The 14,076-nt window shown below is 38.9% G+C and overlaps 1 protein-coding gene across 2 annotated transcripts in view; it reads right to left on the reverse strand.

Moving 5' to 3' along the window:
- The window catches only part of LOC127617676 (bifunctional heparan sulfate N-deacetylase/N-sulfotransferase 2-like), a 212,220-nt gene that overhangs the window by 125,847 nt on the left and 72,297 nt on the right, over positions 1-14,076 (reverse strand). For both annotated transcript variants that reach the window (XM_052089704.1, XM_052089703.1), the window contains one exon: positions 9,277-9,311. The gene's annotated coding sequence lies outside the window, so the exon portion shown is untranslated. The remainder of the gene's footprint in view (positions 1-9,276; positions 9,312-14,076) is intronic.

Below are 14,076 nucleotides of genomic sequence, written 5' to 3' on the forward strand. Positions count from 1 at the left end.
AGATATAGAAAATTTGATTTTATAGGGCAATATATGCAGTGAATAATGGCTTAAAATCTAAAAGTGTATTTGGATCGACATAAGTAAATTAATTTTGGGTGCACTATTGCTTTAATTGGAAGAGAAAGCCAAGTAAAAATAAAGTTTGGGTTGTGTAAACTTGAGCTTGAGTTTATCACTTTCTGTTTCAAAGGTTTAGCAGAGAGCAGCTGGTGCGTTGATGAAGTCATGTTGCAAGTGTACAGCTGATGCAGTGATAGAGTGCCTGGTTGAAGTTTGTTTGAGGTATTTTTTTTCTTCAGTCTTGCACAGTTCACAGTTGCCTCCTCATTCAAAGCACCTGGAAACAAGCCATTTCAGCTTTTCAGCGGCATGCAATCAACGCCACACCAAGCACTCATTATTCACACATATACACACACACACACACACACACACACACACAATCAGCCCCTGATTTTCTTACCTTTAACATATAGGTGCCGACAAAGACAAACAGAATGTGAAGGCAGAGTTCAAAACGTTGTCTTTCCTCAGGTCTGGTACATGCAACAAATACCATCTACCATGCAAACAAACAATCACAACACAGGCATGCACGTACACACACAAAGTGCGAAGACAGATTCAGCTCAAACCCCATTTCTGGGCTTTGCCAATGGCCTCTTCCTGTCTCTGTAGTGATAGCTGAGGGAGAGCTGGGCAGTGGGTGACACTGACAAATGTCCAGCTGCAGCTTCACACAGTGGGAGAAATACAGGGAGAGAGAGAAGGATGGATGGGCAGAGAAAGAGAGAGAGAGAGAGAGAGAGAGAGAGAGAGAGAGAGAGAGAGAGAGAGAGAGAGAGAGAGCAGGATGGATGGGCAGAGAGAGAAAGCGGTAGAAGACAGTTGCACGCTAGACAAGGCCATCTGCACTGCGCCAGCAGAAGCCTTGGTACTAGACACCTTCCTTTTCTCCCCTCTCTTTCTTTCTCCATTTCTGCTCTCAATTTTAAATTGACCCAACTACATATTACCCCCTCGTGCACAGTTAATGGTGACGGCAGCAGTGAAAGTGAAACTAATTCAGCCTGGTGATGATGTCTTGGTTCAAGACAACCGTTCAGCTCTCCGTCAGGCACTAGTCATCATGATGGGTTAGCATTAGTGTAGCACAGTCCATCCACCCAAACCTTAGCACAAAGATAATGAGACAGAACCTCAGCATGCTGGAGCGCACACTCATTATGGCAGGATCACAGGCATGTGTGAGGTAGGGAGCCAGTGTGTGAGAATGCATGACTTATATGAGAAAGCCAAAGTGGTGTGATAGAATTTTTTCAAAGTTAAGGGCTCAATTTCCATCAGAAAGAGAGAGTATTGTAAATCTTTTACACATCTGCAAGAAGTGCGGCCCAAAGCGAAGTCATTTAAATAGAATGCAGGAAAATGGAGGACAATACATGCACAGAGTCTTGGAGTAGAGTGTAGATGGGTTTTGTAAATTTTGGTTGAGTTTGCTTTGCAAAACCCTCCACCATGATGCTAGGGGGCTCTAGGTAGTTGTCAGGGTGTTGCTATGTGATTGCTAAGGTATCCCATGAGTCTGTTCAAAACCTGACTCACTGCAATCTGCCTATATAGGAGAAATGGAGCCTTAAAAATGACTAGGCCTAACTTATGAATTTGGTCAAAATTAGGTATCTTCGGAGACAGCATAATTAAGGCCCCAACTTTTTGAAAGAGCCTTCACGTCGGGGGCGTACCTATAATGCCTTACAATACTGCCTACGGAGACAGCTCACTAGGTTTTTGGACAAACCCTTAGTGGCTGCAATGTGCCAAAAAAAATTTAAATAAATGTGCAAGAAATACTAACTACTGTATACTGAATGCCAAAATGACATAGCTATACTGAGCTACTGATCTGACATACTAAAAGTCCTCAATAGGTGCAACTTAATATGACCGGTCACTTATGTGAACCCAGTCTAATCTAATTCAGGTTCCTAACCTCCAACATATACACGAACACAGCCAGCCACAACACTGACTGAAAGGCAGATCAATCAAATGAACAGCACCTGCCTGAACACAACAGGAATGAGAATCCAAAGCACTAAAGGATCTCATTAAGATTGTACACTATACTAGTCTTTCTTTCCAGGGTTGGATGCAGGCAGTCGTCCAACTTGCCAAAACTACACAAGGGCCTTGACCTGCACTTAAAGAAAATAAACAGAGCCAACCTGCTCCATTAGGGCACAGTTGAGTGATGTCAGCTCTGTCACAGCCCCTGTAATGTAACGCAGGGCACTAATAATCACACTGAACAGAAAGAGACAGAGTTGCTCTGGCCGAAAGGGACTGTGACAGAATGTGCTTTAGCCTGGCTCTCACTTTGGATGTCACACAGAAAAGCTATTACCAAAGGAGTCATTTAACAACATAAATTATTCAAATCAGAACAGGCAGGAATATTTATTTGGCCAGCATCTTGTCAGGAAATGCATTCTGAGCAAGTATAGATGCAGAATGTCTTATATTTCAGTTGGAATGTGCACAATCAAGTGCACAAGTAAAAAAGTTAGTTAAAGCTGTAGATGTGTGTCGTCGAGCTATCGGATGAGAGAACATATCAAGGTGTCTGTTCTTCTAAAGCACAGCCAATTTATATTACAAAGCAATACTGGTAATATTTTGATTCCTATTGAATTCTGCTCTATTTGTTTTCAGTTCTTGTTGGAGGACACGGATCTGCTTTTATGGAGGAAAGATATGAGGACCTCAGAAGCTTATCAGACCTGTGTGTGTGTATGTTAAATCTCTAAACACCAAAAGCGCATTTTATAAAAAGCCAACTTACACAAATTTTCTCAATAATAACATGTACAACGTGATAGCCTTTAAGTAGACTATTTTATGTAGAAAACTGCTAAGAGCCTACAATTTAAGAAGACAATTTGAAATGTAAAGACAATGATATTCTTAATAAATAAGCCTAATGAATTCCTTTGTGTTCACAAAATAATGCTGCCAAATGTGTGTTCTTATCGAATTTGTGTTTGTATTGCATTTTGGTTAAACAGTTAATACTGCCTAAAGAAAAGAAAATAGAAAAAAAATGTTAGGTTCAAGGTGAATGTGTCTTGTATTACTTTATGATTTAATCACTTTCTTCGTTTCTTTAATACAAAGATATATTTCTGAACCTGCAGAGTTGCATGCAAACTGAGTTGAAATAAAGCGAACTCCAGCACCTCCTGAGATGATCAGAGAGCATATGCAGAATTATCATAGACGACATTATTCTTGCAAACCGTTTATAGGGCAAATGAAAAAAAGCGTGAAAACACTTTACATGCGTTTGTTCCAATTGACAGTCTCGCGCTGCACGCCTCTGCCTCAGACACAAACATTGACCGCTTTTCTTTTGTCTGTTCTAAAAAATATAATAGTCCTAATGTGCATTTTAGTCCTGTATTTGATTCTATATAAACTTCGGATGAGTGCAAAATGTTTTACTGTTATATTTAAATATTTTTTTCTCCCTATTTTTATTAATGCATATAGTTCATTTAAAAGTAACACATAGTTTGTTAAATTTATCTAATTTTAAAACCATTCTTAGTAATGTTTGTTAATAACACTATATATAAATTTCACATATGTGTCATACATGTTGTTTTTAACATGCATTATAATTTATGAGTAATCGGTTACTCGTTTTGGGTTAGAGTACTCGACTACAAAATTACTCAAAAATACCCATCGCTATATTCAGAAAGGGGATGGGGTGTGGATAAAAACAACAAAGGAGAGGAAACGGTCTCATTTGGATACAGTCCCAGCTTCTAAAATCTCACTTAATTTGCAAAAGTGGGCAGGCAAGGCCTTGTACTCAAAAGAAACTTCAAGTAAACTTCTATCAACAATAAACCAAAGCAGGAATGACAGTAGCATACCAAATGATAAAGCATACATGGATACAAACAGCTGTCTTCTACAAGACACACTGATTAGTGTATTTATATATTTATTAATGGCTCTTGGATGAGAGATTACTGGGTCAAAGTAGAACTGATTATGTGTATACCAATTATAATACACAGAGCTGATTAGGAACATGGCCTTATGTTAGTTTAAGAAGACATGAGACCAGTACTGATGACGGGAATTGGCCGTCAATAACGGAAGACACCGTCTCAGGTTCATTTTCACTCCATCTGTCTCAAAACAGCTTTCAAGGCTATTTTTTTTTTCAGCTTCTTTCCCCCTCATTCAACCCATTACCCAGTGCAATACAGAGGCTTGTATCCTCAGGTGGCCCATCTGTGGAAAAGTGTGTCCGTTTCCCCTTAGCACACATTAGGGGGAGGGACAGCAAAACCAACCCAGTATTGTGCACACTTCAGCACACTCAGCGGGGCCCTGATAAATCGGATCAATGAAAGTGATCAGCGTTATGAGCTCTGATCAGAGCTTGTATGGGGAATTGGCTATTCCAGTTAAGCCATTAGCAGTCTGGGACAGATGAGCCCATTGGGCATCAAGCCCATCTATGAGGTCTGCCACACAGCTATATGGAGACAATAGACGGCCAAAAGTTTGGAATAATAAACAAATTTTGCTCTTATGGAAAGTAATTGGTACTTTTATTCACCAAAGTGGCATTCAACTGATCACAATGTATAGTCAGGACACTAATAATGCGAAAAAGTACTATTACGATTTGAAAAACTAATTTAAACTACTTCAAAAATTTCTCATCAAAAAATCCTCCAAGTGCAGCAAAGACAGCTTTGCAGATTCTTGGCATTCTAGCTGTCAGTTTGTAAAGATACTCGGGTGACATTTCACCCCACGCTTTCTGTAGCACTTGCCATAGATGTGGCTGTCTTGTTGGGCACTTCTCACACACCTTACATTCTAGCTGATCCCACAAAAGCTCAATGGGGTTAAGATCTATAACACTATTTTCCAATTATCTGTTGTCTGATGTCTGTATTTCTTTGCCCACTCTAACATTTCCTTTTTTTCCTGTTACAAAAGTGGTTATTTCTTTACAATTCTTCCCATAAGGACTGCACCACATAGTCTTGTAGACGAAACTGGTGTTGAGTGGGTAGAATTCAATGAAGCTGTCAGCTGAGGACATGTGAGGTGTCTATTTCTCAAAATAGAGACTCTGATGTACTTATCCTCTTGTTTAGTTTTACATCTGGCCTTCCACATCTCTTTCTGTCCTTGTTAGAGCAAGTTGCCCCTTGTCTTTGAAGACTGCAGTGTACACCTACGTATGAAATCTTCAGTTCTTTGGCAATTTCAAGCATTGTATAGCCTTCATTCCTCAAAACTTGAGTGATGAGTTTCTAAAGAAAATGGTTTCTTTTTTGCCATTTTTGACCAAATATTGACCTTAAGAAATGCCAGTCTATTGCATACTGTGGCAACTCAAAAACAAACACACAGACAATGTCAAGCTTAATTTAACGAACCAAATAGCTTTCAACTATTTTGTGTTTGATATAATGGCAAGTGATATTCTAGTACCAAATTAGCCATTTATCATGATTACTCAAGGATAAGGTGTTGGAGTGTTGGCTGCTGGAAATGGGGACTGTCTAGATTTGATCAAAAATGACTTTTTTCAAATAGTGATGGTGCTGTTTTTTACATCAGTAATGTCCAGACTACATACTTTGTGATCAGTTGAATGTCACTTTGGTGAATTAAAGTACCAATTTCTTTCCGAAACAGCAGAATCTGTACATTATTCCAAACTTTTGGCTGCCAGTGTACATAATTCAATAACAGTCATCAATGAGGTAGAGAGAGATAGAGTGAGTGTGATGGAAAGAGAGAAAGAGAGCGTGAAAGTGTGCAAGATACTGTGAGCACGATAGTGTAATAGAGAGCCATAGAGCGAGCATGACAGAGTGAAATGGAGCATGATAGGGCGAGCACAATAGAAAGAGCAATAAAGTGTGTTATAGAGCACAATAGAACAAGCCCAACAGAGTGAAACAGAGAGAATGCGATAGAGCAAGAGCGATAGAGAGTGTGAGACAAAGTCATAGCTTGCAACAGAGATCGCAAGAGCAATCACGATACAGCGCAATAGTGTGAGCACGACAGAGCAAAGAGTGTGATAGAAAGAGCAGTAGAAAGCGATAGTGTGCTATAGAGTGAGCACGATAGAGTGAGTCTTCGCGATAGAGTGTGTGATAGAATGAGCATGATAGAGCACAATACAAAGAGCAATAACATGATAGACAGAGCTCAACAGAGCAAAGCGAGACAACGAGCACGATAAAGTGAACATGATAGAAAGAGCATTAGAGAGTGTGATAGATGTAAGAGAAGAGTAAGCACGATAGTGTGGGTTTTATAAAAAGAGAGCAATAAGAGTGTGATAGAGAGAGTGCAAAAGAGCAAGCACGATAGAGACAGACAGAGACAGACAGATAGACCGTGTTGGAAATTGGGTGTATGCAATAACACGTAAATACTTAAGTTTGGTGTTCTAAAGTATAAAACATTATAGAGAAGGTCTGTACAGGTTAATATCTGATCCAGTATGAGCTAAAAAGACTGGTTGGTACTGGTTAAGATTCATGGCGCAGGAATGGAGGCTAAGCAAAGAGAGGGTGAGTGAGACCCTTCCCTGGGTAAACACAGAGACAGCATGGCCCCATGCTGGAGGTCAACCTTCAGCCTGTGATTGAGCATGTGGATCAAACTACATTAAATGCACTACAGCTTGTGTTACAGAAATCCATTTAGAGCCCCGCAATTACCAGCCGCAACCTTCAACCTGTGTTCGCACACACTGCCCATATGGGAGGTAGTTTAAACACAAGATCTGTCCCCACGAATTAGTGAGGGGGGTGGGGATCTGGTGGAGGAGGTCTACAGGTCTGCTTGGTTGCTGGCTGAGTAAATCACATTAATCATCAGTCCTGATGTTGTTTTTCCTGCTGCTGCATTTCATTTGTTTCATATTTAGATGTTCCTCACAGATGAGTCTCTGCAGGCACTCACGTAGGATGGCAATGGCAGAGGGGGCATTAAACAGCTCTACACGAACCCACTATAAATTACTCAGCCACATTAAGCAGAACAGAAGATACTGCAGAAAAAGAGAGAGGGAGAGAAACTAGTACTAGAAGAGTAAACCGGAAGATGCTCCAATTTGCTATTACTGCAATTAGGCCTGGGCGAAAAATCGATTCAATGAATTAATTCGAATTTTTTGTTGCGGGCGATTTAATAAGTAAATCGAGTTTTTGTGTAATGGCGCATTTTTGGCTCCCCGGAGCATCCGTAGCGTTAGTTTCACATAGCAGTATGGCAAGCGACAACAACAACATCATAGCACACACGAAACGGCAACAGCATACAGCAAGCGACAACATGGCTACCGGTGAGAGTGGGAAGTTTGTTCCCAAGAAACTTCATCCCAGAAATGGGGGTTACATTTGTCTTGCTTTTGATTAAATAAAAGCAAAATTTGCTTTAAGTTGTCTGCCGTTTGTCGTATTGATTTCCTTAATAAGTAGATGGGAAAATCGGGAAAAAATCGTAAATCGAATTAAAAAAAATAAAATCGGAGATTTTATTTTTAGGCCATATCGCCCAGCCCTAACTGCAATATAATCAATTCCCACAAACATGCTAAACATACAATGCAAATAAAGTGCATATTAAAATCCTCCAACAGAAATGTGAAATCACTCTGTATGTCTATGACATATAATTATCTAGGTCTGTTCGTCTGTCAGCTCAGTTGGACAAAAGCATTTACATGACATTTTTAAAGACATTATTGTTTAAAGCTTAAGTATGTAATTTCTGCAGCACGAGCACCACCAAATGGAATTGAAATATAAACAATGTTTTTCAAAACACCTTTAAGAATACACCTCCCATTTGCCATTAGTCGATCAAACCAACTCACAACATTGGCTGAGTTATGATTTTGGGTGGGGTCTAAGCAGATCTCTCAAAACAAACAAAGGAATTTAATAGTGCCAAAGAGACAGGGTTTTCAGTTTTCAAGAAAATGAACCTATGAATGGCTTGCTTATAGCTGTCTCTGCATGTTTAGCTGGGATACAAGAAAGTATTTTAATGCTGAAAAAGTTCCATGCTTCAGCTTTAAGTCCAACTGAAATAAACTTTTAAAGTGCATGTTCACATACTGACTTTTCCACCATCACTTAAAGACAAAGAAATAGATTAGGAAGGAACAAAATGGCAAAAAGAGAAGGCAGCCCTCCTCAACCTCGCGAGAAAGGTGTTAGATGTAGTTGGAAGAGTAAGAGTAGGGGTGGAAAAAGGTGACGAATAGGGGAGGGTTTTAAAAAGAAATTTGTTCAAAACAACAGTTTAAATATTCAGCCGAAAGAATTAAATCAAATATTTTCAGCATGAATGTAGTGCTTTTACTGCACCGCAGAGCCTACAAATTATATCACTGAGAGACTTTGCCTGAACAGAGGAAACAACCTCAAAGCAGTGAAAAATAAAGATATGATTTTTTGTTCAAGTCAACCTGGAAGCAATTGGAGACTTGAGAATCTTATGCTGCTATAGCATGAAGATATCAAAGGCACTTGCCGTTTATGCTGCTATAGCATGAACACTGCAAAGGAAACACTTAAGACAGAACACCTTTGATATAGAAGGCTGTTCTCACTACATGTCAGCTCACTGTGCATGTGTGTTGCATCCAAGCTTTTCTATCTTCATTTTAAATGAAGATAAATGCTCTGTTTTAGTATAACAAAACCCATTCTCGTCCCATTTCTAGATTAATTAACAATATCACCACTGGCCAATCATAATGAAGAATTCAACAGAGACGTTTAATATAACGGCTCTCTGGAAACTTGATTTTTCATTGGTCAATTGTGGCATTGTCTGGTAAATGTTTTTTCTATAATGAACTCTAAACAGACTAATTGACCATTGTCCCTGCAAACAAATTCCAACATAGCTGTGCTACTTTCATGTCTTTTGTAACATATGTATCAAAACACATTTTAATTGGCCATTTATTTGGTAAGTAGCCATGTAATAAGTGAGATAATGTAGTCAAGTCTGTTGTTATCGCAAATAAACCCCAACATTATCCCAACATGTATATTGTGATGTAATCAGTTTACACAAAGAAATATCATCAGTGAACTCACTCTGGGAAATAACTTGCTGGAAGAACATCTAGTCTTAGTACTCCAAAAAATTATAATGCAAGCACATGTAGTATACACATATCTGTATATCACTAACCTTATTGGGGGCAGTACATCAGAAGAGCCAAAGACCTGCATAAAGAAAGAGACAGAGAGCGAAAGATCAATACTGATGCTGCTCAAAGCTCCACAAATGTAGCCCCTTCTGTTTCGGTCTACATTAATATAACCTGCCCTCCTCCTATATTCCACAGTCCAAATAAAAAAATTAAAAACACATTCAATGTTTTATTAAACACAAACACACACACACAAACACAAACACAAACACACACACACACACACACACGTTGTGTTTCCATGTTTTATGGGGACTTTCCATACACATAATGGTTTTTATACTGTACAAACTTTATATTCTATCCCTTAAACCTAACCCAACCCTAAACCTAACCCAACCCTAAACCTAACCCTCACAGAAAACCTTCTGCATTTTAAAATTTTCACAAAACATAATTTAGTATGATTTATAAGCTGTTTTCCTCATGGGGACCGACAAAATGTCCCCACAAGGTCAAAAATTTCAGGTTTTACTATCCTTATGGGGACATTTGGTCCCCACAAAGTGATAAATACACATTCACACATACACACACATACACACACACACACACACACACACACACACACACACACACACACACACACACACACAACACACACACAAATGTAATTGCAAATGTGTCAAAGTATCTGTCAGAGATCAACACTGACATATAAGACAGGTGCAATGTTAGAATTAAAGATGATATATTCAGGTAGAGATTGACATTTACATGCTTAAAATCACATTCCAAGCTCAGCTTGCCGTTAGTAAGAACCCCCCAAATAAAAAACAACCTTGGATCCAGCCTTATTATTGACCAACATTTTGCATTATTTTCAGGAAAGGAGTAGAGCTCTACTGTCTGGGTCCAAACAGCATGGGAGATGACCTAGTAGACTAGCTGCGAAATAAAGAAGGAATATGGGACAAGAACTCGAGGATCAGTGGGCTACTGATCCTTGGCAGTTAACCCCATGAGCTTCAGTACTTTGGACCACTGCATCCCAATCCTGCATGTCAAGTGCCAATCATCTTGGATCGGCCAACCAGCTGGCGAACACTGTACATAAATAATGCAAGATATCGGCTTCAGCAATGAATCATTCATACATGTTATACTAATTTTTATGTATGCACAGATTCTACGCACCCTTATTCTTACACTCATGTAAAAAAATCATGAGGTTACAAATAATCTTGCCGGCATTTTGGTGGCTAAAAATGAAACCTACTAAATCATTCAACTCACTAAATGAAGAATTCTTGGTCACATTTACAGACCTCAATGCTTTCAATGAGGAATTATGTCTCACTGGACTCAATGAAAGATGTGTCTGTTGTTCACAGATTTAAGACACTGCCAATGTTGTTTATACCTTATGCTGCCCACGTGATTTATCTGCCAATTAACAAACCAGCAGGAACACTAACAATTGCGCCTGACTGCAGATGGCGTTTCTAATCCTTCTGTAAACCAGTCTCTCACTTGGAGATGGAGCAAGAATGGGAGAAGAATGGGAGAGAAAAAAAAAAAATCCTGTGAGACAGAGTGAGTGATAGTAGGTAGCCTACCAGCAGGTCAGGATTAGTAGTCTATCATAATGGGATATTACCTGTATGTAGCAAATCAGCAGAGCCGAGTTCCACAAGACTAAACAGAGAGCCCAGCATTTCTACAAGGACTTGCTTGATCTTTGCCCTGCCTCTCTCACACACACACACACACAGCTTTGATCGCTCCCTACATATGACCATGTTCAGAAGACATAGACCCCGTTTACTCACGGTATTAAGATATGTTTTGGGTCGTCCGATCACAAGTGGACAGCCGAGAAACATCACGGTTTACCCCTGGCAGTAATACAAGTCTGTTTTATCCACTTGTGTTTGGATTTCAAGGGGAGCATGTCTGATTTTATGACAACACCAATCAATATGTAATTTACAGTATTACTGCATGATAATAAAGCACAAAGTAGTAAAAGAATAAAAAGAACATTTGAAAATTGGGCACTATTTTTCCCAATTGTCTCCAAATAAGGTTATTTTAAGAGCAGAAATCAGAGTTTTTACTAGAGTGCCTGTACTACCCGAGCTGCGGATGTATGTGCCTCACATCTGTGTCGCTGTTTGTTGATGCCAGTCACACTGAAGAAGTTCCATGAAGTTCTTGTGTACATGTGCATTTTTTCAGAGCATACGGTCATGTAATTTCCTTTCAGAAACACAGTTTAAAAGTTATGTTTTTGCGCAGTGGATGATTGACAGGTGAGTAGTTGGACAAATGTCAAAACGTTGTGGACCCTGTTTTACTGTTTCAAACGGATAGCCCAAACTGCATGTTAATACCAGGTGTAAACAGGGTCAATGGCCAGAAACATATTCAACACAAGTAGGGCTGTCACTGTCTTTTTTTTGTAATAGAGTAATCCAATGATTATTCTGACAAATAATAAAATTTATTAAACAAGATGACGTAATGTCGAGGTGAATTCATGTTTGGATAAAATATGTTAATTTGCCTAAGGTTTGATGTACTATGTTTAAATAACTATAACAAAATTATTGTGAACAATATTACATTATAATATTACAATTCAATCTGAAAGACATTGGCTACTACAGCTGTGCCCAAATTTCTTTTCATTAACTAGTTCAACATGATCTACCCATTGAGAGAAAGATGTTCTCAATCTATTGCGATGAGTTGCAGAAGTTGCAGGCATTGTTACACTTGAGCTACATACTGCCCATATTGCAAAAGCTTTTCAGTTGCCTTGTACCATGTAAAATGCCTTTAAGCATCTGGACATACATTTCCTACTTGAGTAAATAATGTCAATAATTTCACATGCAAAGACTAGCCGTTACTCCCTCAAGTAGGCCTTTTCATATAGTGTCTGCGGGGTGCACATCTATGTATGTGGCTTTAACGGCAAGCTCACGTTGAGCTTTGACTGACAGCATACAGACATGTGCCTCTGTTTAGTAAATAAAGATCTTTGAATTCCCACCGATTTTTACTTGTGATAATGGCCATAAACTCTTATTAAAAAATTTTTTTTGGGATGTGGAGCACTGTGAACTATTAAACACGTAATCATCATTAAATCTCATTTACATTCAAAGGAACTAAAACCACAATTTCCTTCTTAGAATTGTCTGGATTCAGTCAGATATATTGAACACAAATTGTTATGTGCATCCGACAGAAGGGTTTTTCATTACTATATTTTATGTCGCCTCATAAAAGCCTATATTGCAAAAGATTGTGTAGATAAATAGATTTAGAGAGCATTAAAATGTGTTTCTTGCAGAGTTCAGCATGTCTCACATGCCAATGAAGGGCTCAACTCTCCAGCATCTGGATATCGCACTGCAAATCGCATAGTCTACCAAGTGAACTTGAGCCCAGAGTATACTTCGGTTTGGCGCAAATGCTAGCCTTTCAATGTATACTTTTCACTGTGCACTACAGGTCTGTGCGGGACTGTTTATTCCATCCCATACCTGTCTGCTATCGCAAGTTTCTATTCCGCACCTGAAAGCTCCGGTTGAATTTTACTCCATGTTAACAAGCTCTCTGCACATAGCGATTTTCTTCCCGACCTCTCCCGTTCCCTGCAACCTGGCATTTGCTTTCCAAATTGGGTAAAAGTCACCAGAATGTGACTATATGGCATTTTGTAATAATTTTTCCCTCCGGTGTGAGTAAGTTGCAATTACAGTGTTGGCAAACTCTATATCCGTTTATGCACTGCCATTTTCTGCAATACAACATCAAACTGCACACACATCAAAAGTGGAAACGAAACAATGTAACGACCCATCAATCTGCCGGAATTGAATTCTTCATTACATTTTCTATTTTAAAGTGCTATGGAGCAATGAAACCATGTAGAAACCATGATATTCTGAATAGCGCTGACGAGGGAAAGAGAAAACGCCTGCCCTGCACCAACATCAATTACAAGACTTTTCAAATCTTCACATCAACACCGGTGCCATAACTCTCAAATAGTAGTCTGGAGCCCTGACATTGTTTTTCAAACCTAGAGCAAGGTGCTCTTACATGGTTGACACATCTTGTTGTGTTCAGACCCTCAACTGGGACTGCTTCACTTCAGCTTTATTTTCACTTTGTCAATTTGTCAATTTTGTTTGAGGATTTTTTTTAATTGAGTAATTGAATTAAATCAAGTCATTGTGACAGCCCTAAACATAAGTACAGAAATGTACATACTTGTCCATTGCAGTCGTGAGTCATATGCACTTAAAATTCTGCCTCGATTTTTTTATAAAACAAACTCTAGAATACACCCTCCCATTAACCTGCCTACCATCAACTAGCAATGTCAAATAGCAAATAATGGCTGTGGCTTAAGCTAGGAGTCTTCGATATGTCATTTTAACATTATTTCAATAGGAAACACATCAAAAGGAAAGAAAACTTTGTCAAGCCATTTCATGGTGTCTTTAAGCCAAATGTGTTATTATTCAGGTAGCTAAATACATGTCAGCAGTTTTACAGAAAGATTCTTTTCAAACTGTTGCTCCACCATGACCTGTAAGTAGTTGACCTGAAAGAGAAAACTATTTATAGAAGTTCATGCTAATGGCGACAATGGTGCCCCTTGCAACAACATGAAGAATGCTATGCCTCCTTGTGTCAGATTCATGATGCAACACATTTTAGAAAACAACAAATGAATTCCAAGCTTGAGTAGGTATAGCAGAAGCATTCACATAATTGCATAGAGCACATTTTGGGCCTTAGGGTTTTTATTATGT

The sequence above is a fragment of the Xyrauchen texanus genome, chromosome 24 (assembly GCF_025860055.1).
Source record: "Xyrauchen texanus isolate HMW12.3.18 chromosome 24, RBS_HiC_50CHRs, whole genome shotgun sequence".
Classification (NCBI taxonomy): domain Eukaryota; kingdom Metazoa; phylum Chordata; class Actinopteri; order Cypriniformes; family Catostomidae; genus Xyrauchen; species Xyrauchen texanus.